A 15,307-nucleotide genomic window follows, 5' to 3' on the forward strand; every position below is an offset into this window, starting at 1 on the left:
TGTTTCTTGGTTTTCCTTCTGACAGTCTGGACCCTCTGCTGTAGGTCTGCTGAGGTTCACTCCAGGCCCTGCTTGCCTGGGGTTCACCTGCAGCAGCTGCTGAACAGCAAGGGTTGTTACCAGTTTTCTTCTTCTGCTATCTTTGTCCCAGAAGGATACCTGCCTAGTGTCAATCTGATCTCTCCTTTATGAGGAGTCTCTTTGGATATATAGGGGTCAGGGAGCTGCTTGAGGAGATGGTCTCTTCTTTATAGGAGCTCAAATGGTGAGCTGTGAGCTCTGTTGTTCGTTCAGAGCTGCTGGGCAGGTACGTTTAGGTCTGCTGCAGCAGAACTCATAAACTGCTTTTTGTTTCCAGGTGCTCTGTCCCAGGGATTTAGGGCTTTATTTATGAGTTTCCATTATCTGCTGCCTTCTTTTTTCTTTCCTTCAGAGCTGCCCTGCCCAGCAAGGAGGCAGCCTAGTCACTGTCGGCCTGTAGAGGCTTTGCTGTGTTGCTGTGGGCTCCGCCCAGCTGCCGAGTGAACTTCCCTGCAGTCCTGTTTATATGTGTGTAGTCAGAACTGCTTTGGCGATGGTGGCCCACCTCTGTTGAGGCGGAGTCTCTCTGCCGTGGCGGGTTGCCTTGGCAACGGGGGGCTGCCTCAGCAATGGCGGGTTGCCTTGGCAATGGCGGGCTGCCTCAGCATTGGCTGACTACCTTCGTCATGGCGGGCTGCCTCGGTAATGGCGGACGCCCCTCTCTGACAGAGCTGGACCGTCCCGGGTTCAGCTGCGCTTGCTGTGAAACTCTCAATCCAGAGTTTCTGATTGCTGTTCTTTTGTGGGGGTGGGACCAGCCGAGCCTGATCGCTTGGCTCCCTGCCTCAGAGTCTTTTTTAAGTTTGTGTACCAGTCGTCTGTTGAAGAGGCGCCGGGGTCTGTTTGTTTTCCCCTGCGGCCACTCACTGTGCTGGCTTAAATAGCGGCACTGAGGTTTGTGGCGCTTTTTTTTTGTTTTTTTTTCTTGCCCTGGAATCTACTGTCCTGGTTCCCTGCTCAGTCCCTTTTTTAAACAGATGAATGGGCGACTTTCTGTGGCTCCAATCGCCTGCCAAAAGGGCACCCGGACCGGTGTATTTTGTACAGAGAACCGCTGCTCTGGGGCGCCAACTAAACAGCCGCGCTGGTGACCTGTGGAGTTCCTCCGCCTGGGAATTTCCTAGTCTGTGGGCAATAAAAATGCGGCGTCCACTCACCGTCTGCGCTTTCACTGGGAGCTGCAATCCTGAGCTGTTCCTAAACAGCCATCTTGGATCGAGCTTCTACATGATTTCTTAACAGGGGTTTTTTGACAGGTGTTATTTCTTATTTAATTGGTACAATTAACTAATGAAACTATCTGAGCCTAGATCTCTCTTTGTGGAAAAGTTTTTTATTTTAAAAAATTCAATTTTTTTCATTTGAAGGACTATTCAGATTTTCTTTTTTCTTTTCTGTCAGTTTAGTAAGTTCTCTTTTTCAAAGATTTTGTCCGTGTTATCCAAGTTGTTGGATTTATTGGTATAAAGATATTCCTAATATTCTGTTATTATCCATTTAATATATTTAGGATCCGTACTGATACACCCTCTTTTATTCTTGACAATGATAACTTGTTTCTCTCTCTCTGTTTTTAAAATTATACTTGTTTTACTTTCTCTCTCTTTTTTATTCTGTTGTTTTACATTTCATTTTTTCCCATTCTTATCTTTATTATTTCCTTTTTCCACTTATTTTGAGTTTACTTTTCTTTTTCTAGCTTCTTATCTTGGAAACTTAATTTTCTATTTCTGTAACTTCCTTCTCTTCTAATATATGCATTTAAAACTATAACTTTTCCAGTAAGCTGTGTTTTATCTGCTTTCCATAAAGTTGATATGTTGTATTTTCAGTTTCAGTCAGCTTGAAATACTTTCTTTTTGAAAAAAATATATTTTTTAAACAGCAGCACTGTTGGATGCTTGAAATATTTTCTAACCTCCATTATTATTGCTTTTTTGAACAGCTGGGTTAGTTAAAAATATAATGTTAATTTCAAATATTTGAGTTTTTTGAAAAATATTTTATTATTACTGATTTTTAATTTTATTTTATTGTGGTCAGAGAACATGTTTTTTAAGACTTTAGTCTTTAAACATTTATTAAGATTTGTTTTAGTTTTATAGCATCTATTTCAGTGAACATATCATATGCACATTAAAATAATGGACATTCAAAGAGGTAAAAGTCCCCAATTTCACTATTCCAACACAACCCCACACTATTAGTATTTGGAAACAATGACTATCTTTTTTTTTTAATGCAGCTTATTAACATATTTACAGTCAGTATGCTGATTATCTTATAAGCATTTTCTTATGCCATAAGTTTTATGTACCATAATATTCTATTGAATGTATGCTATTGTTTGAGGAAAAGAATGAATATTCCTGCAGTGTTTATGCATAGTGTTCTGTAAATGTCAATTAGGTCAAGACAATTGGTAATGTAGTTCAGACTGTTGACCTAAAGGGGGAAAAATGAGACAAACAATATAAGTAGAGAGTTTATTTGGGCCAAGTTTCAGAAGTGCAGCCTGTGAGCATTGATTCAAATTGCCCTGAGTATGTGCTCTAATAAGCAGTAGTTACAAGTCAATTTTAAAGGAAAAGAAAAGACAGCTCCTAAATTGTTTACAAAGAATTTACATTAAAATAACATAAGTTTTTGATTGGCTATACATTGTTCTTTGCATCACAAGTTCCAAGAACATGAAGGTAATGGGTGAGGCAGCTAGTCAGGAACAAAATGCCTTTAAACAATGCCCCAGGATATGGGTGTATGAGATGGGCATGACTGAAGTTCCATACTCAGGTATCTCTGAGCCTGATAAATTTTGCATACCTCACATAACTCAGACTGCTCTGAGCTACTTTTCTTTTCTCAAGATCTACATCTTTACTGATTTTTTTAGCTGTTCCATCAATTGCTGAAAGAGGGATGTTAATATCTTCAACTATTACAAATTTGTCAATTTTTACTTCATGTGTTTTGAAGATCATTATCTGTCTTTTTCTCTTTTTGAGCCACAGTTTTGCTCTTGTTGAACAGGCTGCAGTGCAATGGTGTGGTCTCGGCTCACTGCAACCTCCACCCCCCAGTTTCAAATGATTCTCCTGCCTCAGCCTCCCAAGTAGCTGGGATTAAAGGCTCCCACCACCACACCTGGCTAATTTTTGTATTTTTAGTAGAGTCAGGGTTTCACTAGGTTAGCCAGGCTGGTTGTGAACTCCTGACCTCAGGTGATCCACCCCCCCTTTGCTTCCCAAAGTGCTGGGATTACAGGCATGAGCCACTGCACCCATCTGTTATATGTCTTTTTAATGAATTGATCCTTTTATTGTTATAATTTATCTATCTTTAAATTCCTTTGTCTTAAGGGCTGTTTCATTTGATAGTAATATACTCACAGCAGACTTCTTTAATTATTGTTTGCCTGGTTTGTATATTGCCTCACATTTTTACCTTCAACCTAGCCATGTCTTTTATTTAAAGTCCATTTTATTTTGACAGCATGTAGTTGGATCTTGGATTATTTTAATCCATCTTGAAAATTCCTACCAGAGTTTTTAACCAATTTATATTTAATTTACTACTAGTCTGGTTCTATTTAGTTCTACCACTTTACTATTTGCACTGTTTGTCCCATCAACTATTTGTTTCTCTGTATCTACATATCAACAATTTTTAGGGTAATTGAATATTAATTCCTTAAGGTAGTAGGACTACAGTGTTTAGCAACTGGCCAAAAATTAAATAAATAAAAAGAAAAAGAAAACAAACATCAGCAATAAGAAAACCACAAAAACAGGAAATTCACTTAGTGGCTCCCCTTCCATTTTTAAATGTTTTTGGTCATATTCTCATGCCTTCAGATAGTTGCTTTCATACTTTGTCTATATTTTGTCATCATTATCTGTGGAATGGTTTGCTCAGTTGGAACTCCTCTTCCATTACCAAAATTGGAAACTAATTTTTAAAGCTCATAACCACTCTGTCATAATGCCCCTCACTTACGCTTCTCACTAATGAATCTAGGAATTTAAATGATATCTACCATTTTGCAGCTATAAGTTTCTGTAGCAATTCATTAGTAGATCTGTATTTCTTTAATGGATCACTGCTAGCGCAGAAATTGACTATTGGTAGAATCATAAAGAGAGGTTTGTATGTATATGTGACTATCTAAAATGTTGGTAAGAAAATTAATAAGCAGTAATTCTTTTGTAAATATAATTTAATGCTTAAAAATTAACCTGTAACAACTGTATATATTTATGAGGTACATAATGGTGTTTCAATACCTATAATGGATAGTGAACAGATTACTGTAATTAGCATATCCCCATCATCTCAAACATTTATCATTTCTTTGTGTTGGGAACATTCAATATCCTCCTAGCTATTGAAACTATGTAATACATTAGTGTTAAATGTAGTTATCCTATAATCGGTAAACCAAAAATGAAATTCTAAGACCCCCAACCATTTAAATGGACCCTTTCCCTTGGCCAAAGGCATTCCAAAGTTAATCTGATAATCTAGTTCAGGCCATGATGGAAGAGAGGGTTGGACATACCTCATTATACCCCTCTAGCATTAACATCAACGCAGACCTTAAGTCTGATAAGATACATTTACAGTCTATTTTCTCTGAAGTTTACTACTTAGAGGCTTCATCTGAATGATAAAATCTTGGCCTCCACAACCCCTTATCTTAACCCAGACATTCATTTCTAGTGATAACTCTTTCAACCAATCAACCCCCATCCCACCCCTTGCTCCTTCCAGTTGTCCTGCCATTCCAGATAGAACCAATGTAAATCTTACATGTATTAATTAATGTATCATGTATCCCTAAAATATATAAAAGTAAGAAAGTAAGCTGTGGCCAGTCAGGGAAGCTCATGCCTGTATTCCCAGCACTTTAGAAGGCTAAGGTGGGTGGATCACCTGAGGTCAGGAGTTCGAAGCCAGCTTGGCCAACATGGTGAAACCTGTCTCTACTGAAAATACAAAAATTAGCCTGGTATGGTGATGCATGCCTATAATCCCTGCTACTTGGAAGGCTAAGGCAGGAGAATCACTTGAACCCAGGAGAAAGAGGCTGCAGTGAACTGAGATTGTGCCACTGAACTCTAGCCTTAGAGACAGGGTGAGACTCCATCTCAAAAAAAAAAAAAAAAAACGTGCTGTGACCTGACCACCTTGGGCACATGTCACCAGGGTCTCCTGAGACCACATTCTTAACTGTGGCAAAATAAACTTTCAAAATTGACTGAGACCTGTCTAAGATATTTTGGGTTCATGAGTGGTATAGAACGCTAGAACTTATTCCTCCTATCTAACTGTGATTTTGTATCCTTTAATAAATTTCTTCCTATCTTTTCCTCCCAACCTTTCCAGGCTTCTAACAGCCTCTGTTCTATTAGGTTCGTACAAAACCTGTTTTATTAGGTTTGCACCAACCCAAAATTAACTATTTTATACTTCCACATATGAGTGAGAGCATGTGGTGTTTAACTTTTCATGTGGCTTATTTCATGTAACATAATGTCCTCCTGTTCATCCATGTTGCTGCAAAAGTCAGTATTTTATTCTTTTTTTTTTATGGTGGAATAATATTCTATTGTGTTTATAAAACATATTTCTTTATCCATTCAACTGTTGTTGGACACCTAGGTTGATTTTATGTTTTGGTTATTGTGAATAGTATTGTAATAAACATGGGGGTGCAGATATCTCTATGATACAGCAATTTCCTTTCCTCTGGGTAGGTGCCCAGTAGTGGGAATGCTGGATCAAATGGCAGTTCTATTGTTTTTAAGAATCTACATACTGTTCCCCATTTTGACTATACTAGCTTACATTCCTACAAACAGTGTATAAGGGTTTCCTGTTCTCCACATCTTCATCAGCATTTGCTATTTTTCATCTTTTTGATAGTCATCATCCTGACTGAGATAATACCTCATTGTGGTTTTAATTTGCATTTCCCTGGTGATTAATGATGTTAGTGTTTTTTCATACATTTACTGGAGACTTGTATGTCTTCTTTTGACAAATGTTTGTTCATTGCTTCTAGGCCTTTTGGCTAAGATCAAGTGAGAAATGTCTGTTCAGATCACCTATCCATTTTATAATGAAATTGTTTGCTTTATGCTGTTGAGATGTTTGAGTTCATTGGATATCCTGGATGTTAATCCTCTGTTAAATGAATAATTTGCAAACATTTTCTCCCATTCTGTAGGTTATCTTTTCAGTCTGTTGATTGCCTCCTTGGCTGTGCAGAAGCTTTTTGTTTGAAATAACCCCATTTGTTTATTTTTGCCTTTGTTGCCTATGTTTTTGAGGACTTATTCACAAAATCTTTTCCAAGACCAATTTCCTAAAGTGTTTCCTTTGTTTTTTTCTAGTAGTTTATAGTTTGGGGTCTTACATTTAGGTCTCAGATCTATTTTAAATTGATTTTTTAATAGAGTGAGAGGTGGGTGTATAGTTTCATTCTTCTGCATATGGACATCCAGTTTTCCAAGCACCATTTACTGTAGATGTCCTTTCCCTAATGTATGTTCTTTGTGCCTTTGTCAAAAGTCAGTTGGCTGTAAATATAAAGATTAATATCTGGGTTCTCTATTCTGTTCCATTGGTCTATGTGTTTTTGTGCCAGCACCATGCTATTTTTGCTACTATAGCTTTGTAGTACATTTTTGTTCTTTTTGCTCAGGATTGCTTTGGCTCTTCAGGGTCTTTTGTCGTTCCATACAAGTGTTAAGACTTATTTTTTCAGCCAGCCATAGTGGCACTTTAGGAGTGCTTGATTGTAGCACTTTAGGAAACCAATGTGGGAGGATCAGTTGAGCCCCAGAATTCGAGACCAGCTTGAGCAATATAGTGAGACCCTGTCTCTACAAAAAGAAGGAGGAGGAGGAGGAATAAGAAGAAGTAGAGGAAGAAGAAGAATGGGAAGAAAAGAAGAATAGAAGAATAGGAAGAAGAGGAATAAGGAGGAGGAGGAATAGAAGGAAGAAAAAAAATAAAGAAAAATAATTTCTTCTAATCCTGTGAAGAACATCACTGGCATTTTGATATTAAATCTGCAGATCACTTTGGGTAGTAATAAGCAGTATGTTAAGTGTGTACCTTTTTGTCTGTTTGTTTGTTGTTTTTTTTTCCAAGACAGGGTCTCACTCTGTCACCCAGGCTGGAGTGCAGCAGCACGATCTCAGCTCACCTGGGCTCAAACGTCCTCCAACCCAGCCTCCTGAGTAGCTGGGACTACAGGCACACATCATCAAGCCTGGCTAATTTTTTTTTTTTTAAGATGGAGTCTGTCTCATTCTGTTGCCTAAGCTGGAGCGCAGTGGCATGACCTCAGCTCACTGCAACCTCCGCCTCCCAGGCTCAAACCATCCTCCCACCTCAGCCTCCCAAGTAGCTGGAACTACAGGCATGCACCACCACACCTGGCCAAATTTTGTATTTTTAGTAGAGATGCAGTTTCACCATGTTGCCCAGGCTGGTCTCAACTGGGCTCAAGTGATCCACCACCTCAGCCTCCCAAAGTGCTGAAATTATAGGCACAAGCCACCAGACCTGGCATGATTTTTTTTTAAACCCGAGAAAATTATCTTTAAAAATAACAGTTAAGGTGAAGTTTAAAAGAGTATTTCTCATCTTAATAATGCTTCTTGGTGTTTTTCTCCAATAAGAGCTTTTTTCGTCCTCTCCTTTTTCACATTAGATGAGAACTAAACACACATCAAAACTGGGATGCAGTAATAGGTGAGAAAAACTTATGCTTTTTCCCTGTACCCAGGCATTAAATTTGACTCCTAGCACTCCTGGAAAGGGAAAGTTTTCCTACTGATTTCCTGACATGTACCTAAACTGCATGGCATCTTGTCCTTTTCTGTAAAGAACAATAATGTATTTCATTTAATTCAAGGACAACTTTCATCCAGCCTCATCCATTTTCCAGGTTAATTTTTGCTTTTCATTCTTCCAGGATGCTTAACATAAGAGTAAATTTCAAAACCAACTCTGTTTATAGTAGAGCAAGGCTGAATAAAGCATAGCTGGCTACGTGCACAGTGTCGGAGGCCAAGCGAACTCTTCAGCCCTCATTTTCTGGGTACCCAAAACAGCTTCTGTGCTCTTGCCCTAGGGCTCACCCTTAGTGCCTTCTAGGTAAAACTGCCTTGGCTTCCCTCTGCTAATCAGGGAAAAGGTGATTGGATTGAGTCGTGTTTCAACTGAAGTATTTTGGCCCCTTATCTGAACCAGTCATTACATCTTGAGGCAGTTGTAACTAGGACTGCTATAATGATCTGACAAAAGACCTATTCCTCCAACATTACCAGTCATTAACTCTCCAAGACAAGATGTGACATGCCACAGCCCTCAGACAGTTCATCCAGAAGGAGTCTCTTCTTGACAAATATAATCCCTCTTCACCTTTGTTCATGACAATTTTATTTCTTCCACGGTGTCAAACTATCAATTTTTCCAAGTCAGCACTCCCTAGTTAGACCAAGGGACTTTTTCCACTTCAAAGGGAAGTGCTGCTATCTTTTCACTTTTGATTGTTCCTTACTTTAATCGTCTTTGCTAAAATAGTAGTTTTAAGTAGATATGTATTTAAAATAGCAAATCCTGATGCCTTATTTTTGCTGCAAATTTTACAGTTTTAGGTATAAAAACTTGCTTTAATCATATGTCACCACGTCATGTTCAGTATGCACAAATAAAAACTTGTTCTGCTGATATGATGTCAGAATGAATAAAAACTAACAATTGAGCTATTTGCCTAAAAGTAAAAAGCAAGACGCAAGCCACTTGGTGTCTACTCTTTAGTTCTTAACTTTATGTGAGTAACTTTGGCTACCCTGAAAATTATAAAATAATTTCTTTTGTAAAAATAGAACCATTGCTTCAAAGTATCTCTATTCTTTTCCCTCCAATGGCTAAATCTATACAAAACTATAAAGCTGATAGCAGAATTGAAAACAAGCAGTTCTCTCTAAAGTTAGAACTGCAATTCCCCTGGAGGGTCACCTTAGATAGAATCCAGGTGCAACTGTCTGCAACATAGTGTTAGATTCTGAACAGAAGTAAAATAGAGTATGATTCCCTGGCTTAAAATGTAACTAAGCAAAGAACAGAAGAGTACAAAATGTTTCATTTGTTACATTTTAAGTCAGAGTCAGAGGAAAGATAAGTGACAGAGAACCTGATGGCCTTCCAGTAGTCTGAGATGGCAACTTGAAGAATGGTCAAGGAAAGGCATTCCAAGTCAAGTTCCAGAACTGATTGAATGGATTTAAGAAAAGTGGACTGTGCAATTGCTAGATGCTGTCTGAAGGCATAAGGGTATGGACTCTTGTACTGGACCTGTATTGTCTCCAGGTAACCTTCTCTAGATTATATAATCTCTGGATTTTAGAATGGCAAAGTTCAATGAGTTTATCAAAAGTTAGTTTAAAATGAAAAAGAAAAGAAAAGAGAAAAAACTAAGAAACACAGAAAGGGGTAGTAACCTTAACATCTTGTTTGATAAAGAAGGAACTCATCTTTCTTGAAGACATTCACATTAGGTCTACCATAGGATTTCTCGGCATTGTAATGAATGAATGACAGCTGAATGAATGAACTCTAAAGAATTGGAATCAAGTGCTAAGATCTCAGTGATGGGTGGTACCTAAAGAGGTGAGGCTAAGAGGAGACAGAAATCCCCTGGGGGAGAGAGAGGGAGTAAGAGTCAATGAATATAGGGGAGTAAACTCATAAATAGCATTTAAAATTTTTTATGAGCCTGTGGGTAACTTTTAATTCTTCCGTTACAGAGAAAACCCACATTTTGAGGTTATAAGGATTTTCTTTTCTTAAAAGTGTTGTTAGATGTGTCTTACTTCCCCTATATACAAAATTAAAAAAAAAATAGTCTGGATTATAAACTAAAAGTCTAGTTATAACTATGTAACCATTTTATGCAATGTGATATAATTATTTACTGTTTCATATTCCCTCATTTTTGTTTTTTTCTCTCTTAATTTGATCTTCAGTACCTCCAAGGTTGAACACATATGCAATACTTAAAAGTCTCAACTCTGAAGGCTATTAGAGCTGAGTGTAATTTTTTTTTTTTTTTTTGAGATGAGTCTCGCTCTTGTTGCCCAGGCTGGAGTTTAATGTTGCGATCTCGGCTCACTGCAACCCTGCCTCCTGGGTTCAAGGTATTCTCCTGCCTCAGCCTTTCCAGCAGCCAAGATTACAGGCACTTGACACCACACCCGGCTAATTTTTGTATTTTTAGTAGAGATGGGGTTTCACCATGTTGGTCAGGCTGGTCTCAAACTCCTGACCTAAGGTGATCCACCTGCATCAGCCTCCCAAAGCACTGGGATTACAAGCGTGAGCCACCGCATCCAGCCAAGCTGAGTGTAACTCTTAGCCTCTCTTATCTGTGCAGCCTTGAGCAAATTATTAACCTCTCTAAGTTTCAATTTCCTCGTGTGTAAAATGGGAATAATAAGAATATCTTTCTCTTAGGGTTGTGCCAAGGAATAAATAATGTAAAGTGAATAAAATAATGTAACATAAATAAAACATTTCCAGTTTGTGATAAACAGTACAGCACTTTAAGTTTGCTGATAAGGGCTTGTCTACCTTATTTCCTCCTATCATATGTGCACCCACCCCCTCGCCAACCTTTTTTTTTGAGATGGGGTCTCACTCGATCACTCAGGCTGGAGTGCAGTGGTACATTCTCAGCTCATTGCAACCTCTGCCTCACTGGCTCAAGCCATCCTTCTACCTCAGCTTCGTGAGTAGCTGGTACCACAGGTGCCCACCATCACCACACCCAGCTAATTTTTTGTGTTTTTTCGTAGAGATGGGGTTTCACCATGTTTCCCAGGCTGTCCTTAAACTCCTGAGCTCAAGTGATCAGCCCAACTCAGCCTCCCATAGCTCTGGGATTACAGCTCTGTTGTAGAAGGCATATTGTGCAGAATGCATTCTATTTATTTATTATCACATCATTTGCAAACTTCAGGACTAATTTTAATGGAATTTGACATTCAGTTTATTAGGGTCTGACTGAAACTAAAGATTCCAAAGTGCAAATAATCCCTCAGGGCAGCTGAACTAAGGCATAATATGAGTCCCATATGACTACTTCTAGAAGAGACATGCCATAAGCAACAAGGCGCAATGGAAGTGAATACCAAGCAGTGGTTTCTGAGGGTCAGGGACTCCAAGTGGCAGTTAATTTGAATTGACTGCTTCCCACTTGGGTAACTCTAGGTGTATACTCCTGAGGAATTAGTAGCAGCAAATTTATTCTTTTTTAATATAAATTTCTTTTGATGACAGTGTATTCATTATGAGGACATGAGCATGGGAAAGAAAAGCTAAGCTGTTAAACAGATGAAAACATTTACATAGCTTCACATAGTTGCCAATACAAAGCTAAGGAGAAGTAGATTGAATTACAGTTTCTAAAGAAACTGTGGGACCCAGCCACTGAGCTTCCTCATCATTCTCCATAGTTCCTGAAACTCTGCACCCTCCTCTCCCATCCTCCCCCCCAACCTGGATAAACAATGTAAAAGCAAATTCCAGTGTTTAAGTTGAACTGTGATTAGTGTAGCTGAGTCATAGAATAAACTGGAAAGAGCCATTCAAAGAAAAAGAAAAGCATATACCACAATTGAAGACAAACATCACTCAATCTATAACACATTTTCAAGAATTCATGTATGTATTTTTATGTTTAAGATATATAAACATAATATGCATAAATATAGTCGCTAGGCAATCACCAGAAACTATTTACGGTAACTTAAATGCATTGTCAAAATCTGTGATATGTCATATTTTATTTAGTGCATCCAAATACCCTAATTATTACTAAATGGTAACAAGCTGATAAGCTGCAAGCTATCTCTAGAAAATTGGACATGAGACTATGTTAGAAATCTTCCAGGAATAGAAGTAAACAGAAGACAGTTAAGACTAATTTTTTTGCATATTTTTAGTTAATATTAAACTAAAATGTACCATGTCGTTTTAAAACCTTTAAGATATTAAACAAAATTTCTTTGTTTTAAATGTGAAGAGTGCCTTCTCCAAAGTATTCCTAAAATAAAACAGAATACTTAATTACATAAATAACTGTGATAAAGCTGTGTTTCATTGTTATATTTGTCTGGCAATAAATGAAGGATTTCAGTCTTTCATTTGACATCTTTTGGAAGTATTACATTTACCAGTAAAAGTAATCAATCGTTTTTATTTTCTTATATGCTTTCATAAAATAAACTGGTGGTTTTATTAAGCATTTATTAACCGTATTGTCATGTTACAGATTTAATATTAAATATATTGCTTGTGTGTCATGAAGACTTGAAAAATATATTCTAAATGGAAAGAAATAGGCAATTTCTTGAAAAACAGAAGAAATACAAAACTAAAAAATACACATGTTCAGTTCTACTAGGATTTGAATATGTATCCTAAAAAGCATGCGGTGGAAACTTAGTACCTGATGCAACAGTGTCGGGAGATGGGACCTAATGGGAGGTGTTATGGAGATGTGGAATTCTGTCATAGCAACACAGAACAAACTGAGACAACTTGCCTTAAAATCTAAGCAGCAGTTTTTCAGAGAGGGAGAGAAAAACAACAAAACAAAACATTTTTCTCCCTCAATCACAGTTTAAAAAAGAAAATTAGTGGCTAGGCAAGGTGGTTCACACCTGTAATCCCAGCACAGGGGGATCACGAGGTCAGGAGATGGAGACCATCCTAGCCAACATGGTGTAACCCCGCTTCTACTAAAAATACAAAAATTAGCTGGTCGTGGTGGCATGTGCTTGTAATTCCAGCTACTTGGGAGGCTGAGGCAGGAGAATCGCTTGAACCTGGGAAGCAGAGGTTGCAGTGAGCTGAAATCGCGCCACTTCACTCCAGCCTGGCGACAGAGCAAGACTCCGTCTCAAAAAAAAAGAAGGAAAGTTAGTTATTTGGGGCTAGCAATGGGAAGCATAACAGAGACAACAGCAGAGATTTAGTTGTTTGATACTGTTGCTGTAAGAGTTAACACAGCATGTGTGAGATATTGTCTTGGCCCCTCAGCTGTACTGTACTCTAAGGCACATGTAGGCATGCAGTGGTAGACAGCTCTGGTGCCATGTGATCAAAGACTTCAAATGCCAGAATACAGAGATTGCCCATAATTTGGTAAGCAGTGAAGAACAAATGAACATTTAAAGGAAAAGAGGGTTCTATGCTTAGGAAAATAAATTCTAATGAAAGAATCCAAGTAATTTATCATGAAAAACTAGTAACTAAATGAATTTGAAATGAAGATTTTGATAGACAGCATCTAACTCAGACATGTACTAATAATCATATAATCGATAAAGGACCTCACAAATGGAATTCTAATTGGTATGTCAGAGGTTTTGTAGATGCAAGTAAAATCTTACACAGAGGAAAACTCAGATTGCGGCAAACCTGGTCAGTAGTTTTTCAAACATTCTTCTTTTAATAATGAGCATTTAAATTAAAAAAAAAATAAGAAAAAAGGAATGACTATATGCAATATCTTGTCAAGACCAATGAGAAGCATTTCGTTGAGTGCTTCTCATAGAGACGAGGGTACCCAACAAGTTTCAGTATGGCCCCATAGCTTTGGCTTCTCTGCACATTTTTTTTTTAAGGAGACCAGGCCTCAATCTGTTGTCTAGGCTAGAGCACAGAGGCACAATCATAGCTCACTGCAACCTGGGACTCCTGGGCTCAAGCAATTCTCCCACCTCAGACTCCTGAGTAGCTGACACTATAAGTGTGTGCCATCGCACCCAGTTAATTTCTCTGTATAATTTAGGACACTGCCCAACACAAGTAATGAGGGCTAAAAAGATGCCTTCTTCAGGTACTCTATATTCCCTTGTCAATGATAACCAGACTGGCCTTTTCAAAGATGCATCCTTAGATCTTTGCAAATCTCCAAATTACTCAATACCACCAAAGTATATAATTATTCTTCCCCACTCTAATATAGAGTATTATAATTTTATCGGAGCAACTACACATACTATAAGTTGAAAACTATAAAAAACATTATGAAATGGTAATGCTAGGTAATTCTTTGGGCTTACTTGTTACCTACAAGACTTTTACCTTCACATCAACCTTGCATAATGATGTTACTGTTCAGACAGTCTTTTTTAATGTGTAGATTTTTTTGGCTAAATAAATAGATTTTTCTCAGCTTTACTGAAGTGTAGTTGACAAGGAGAAATTGCATATATTTAGGGTGTATAATATGATGTTGTGATATATGTACATATTGTAAAATGATTACCATAATCAAGTTAATGAGCATATCTATTGCCCCACATAGTTACCTCTTTGTGTGTATGATGAAAATACTTGAGATCTCTCTTAGCAAATTTTAAGTATACAATGCATTACTATTAACTATAGTCACATACTATACATTAGATCTCCAGAACTTGTTAACATTATAACTGCAAGTTTATACTCTTTAACCAACATCTTCCCATTTCTCACTCCCCCTAACCACTGATAACCACCCTTCTACTCTCTGTTTCTATGAGTATGACTTTTTTAGATTCTACATGTAGGTGAGATCATGAAGTAATTGTCTTGGCTTATTTTACTTACCATAATGTCTCCCAGGTTCCTCAACGTTGTCATAAATGTCAGAATTTCCTTCTTTTTTAAGGGTGAATAATATCCACTGTGTGTGCTTTGTGTGTGTGTGTGTGTCACATTTTCTTTATTGATTCATCAGTTGATGGACACTTAGATCGATTCCATATTTTTGCTTGTGAGTAATCCTGCAGTGAACATGGGAGTGCAGCTATATCTTCAACATATCAATTTCATTTTTCTTTGGATATATATTCAGTAGTGAGATTGCTGGATCATATGGTAGTTCTATTTTTAATTTTTTTAGAAACCTCCATACTGTTTTCCATAATAACTGTACTAATTTGTGTTTCCACTAATTGTGTATGAGGGTTTCCTTTTCTCTACACCCTAACCTACACTTGTTATCTTTCAACTTTTTGATAATAATCATCATAACAGGTGTGAGGTGATATCTTATTGTGGCTTTGATTTTCATTTGCCCAATAATTTAAGATATTGAGTACCTTTTCATATACCTCTTGGTCATTTTCATGTTTTCTTTGGGAAAATGTACATTCAG

Source organism: Cebus imitator, unplaced genomic scaffold (genome assembly GCF_001604975.1).
Source record: "Cebus imitator isolate Cc_AM_T3 unplaced genomic scaffold, Cebus_imitator-1.0 Scaffold16, whole genome shotgun sequence".
NCBI lineage: Eukaryota > Metazoa > Chordata > Mammalia > Primates > Cebidae > Cebus > Cebus imitator.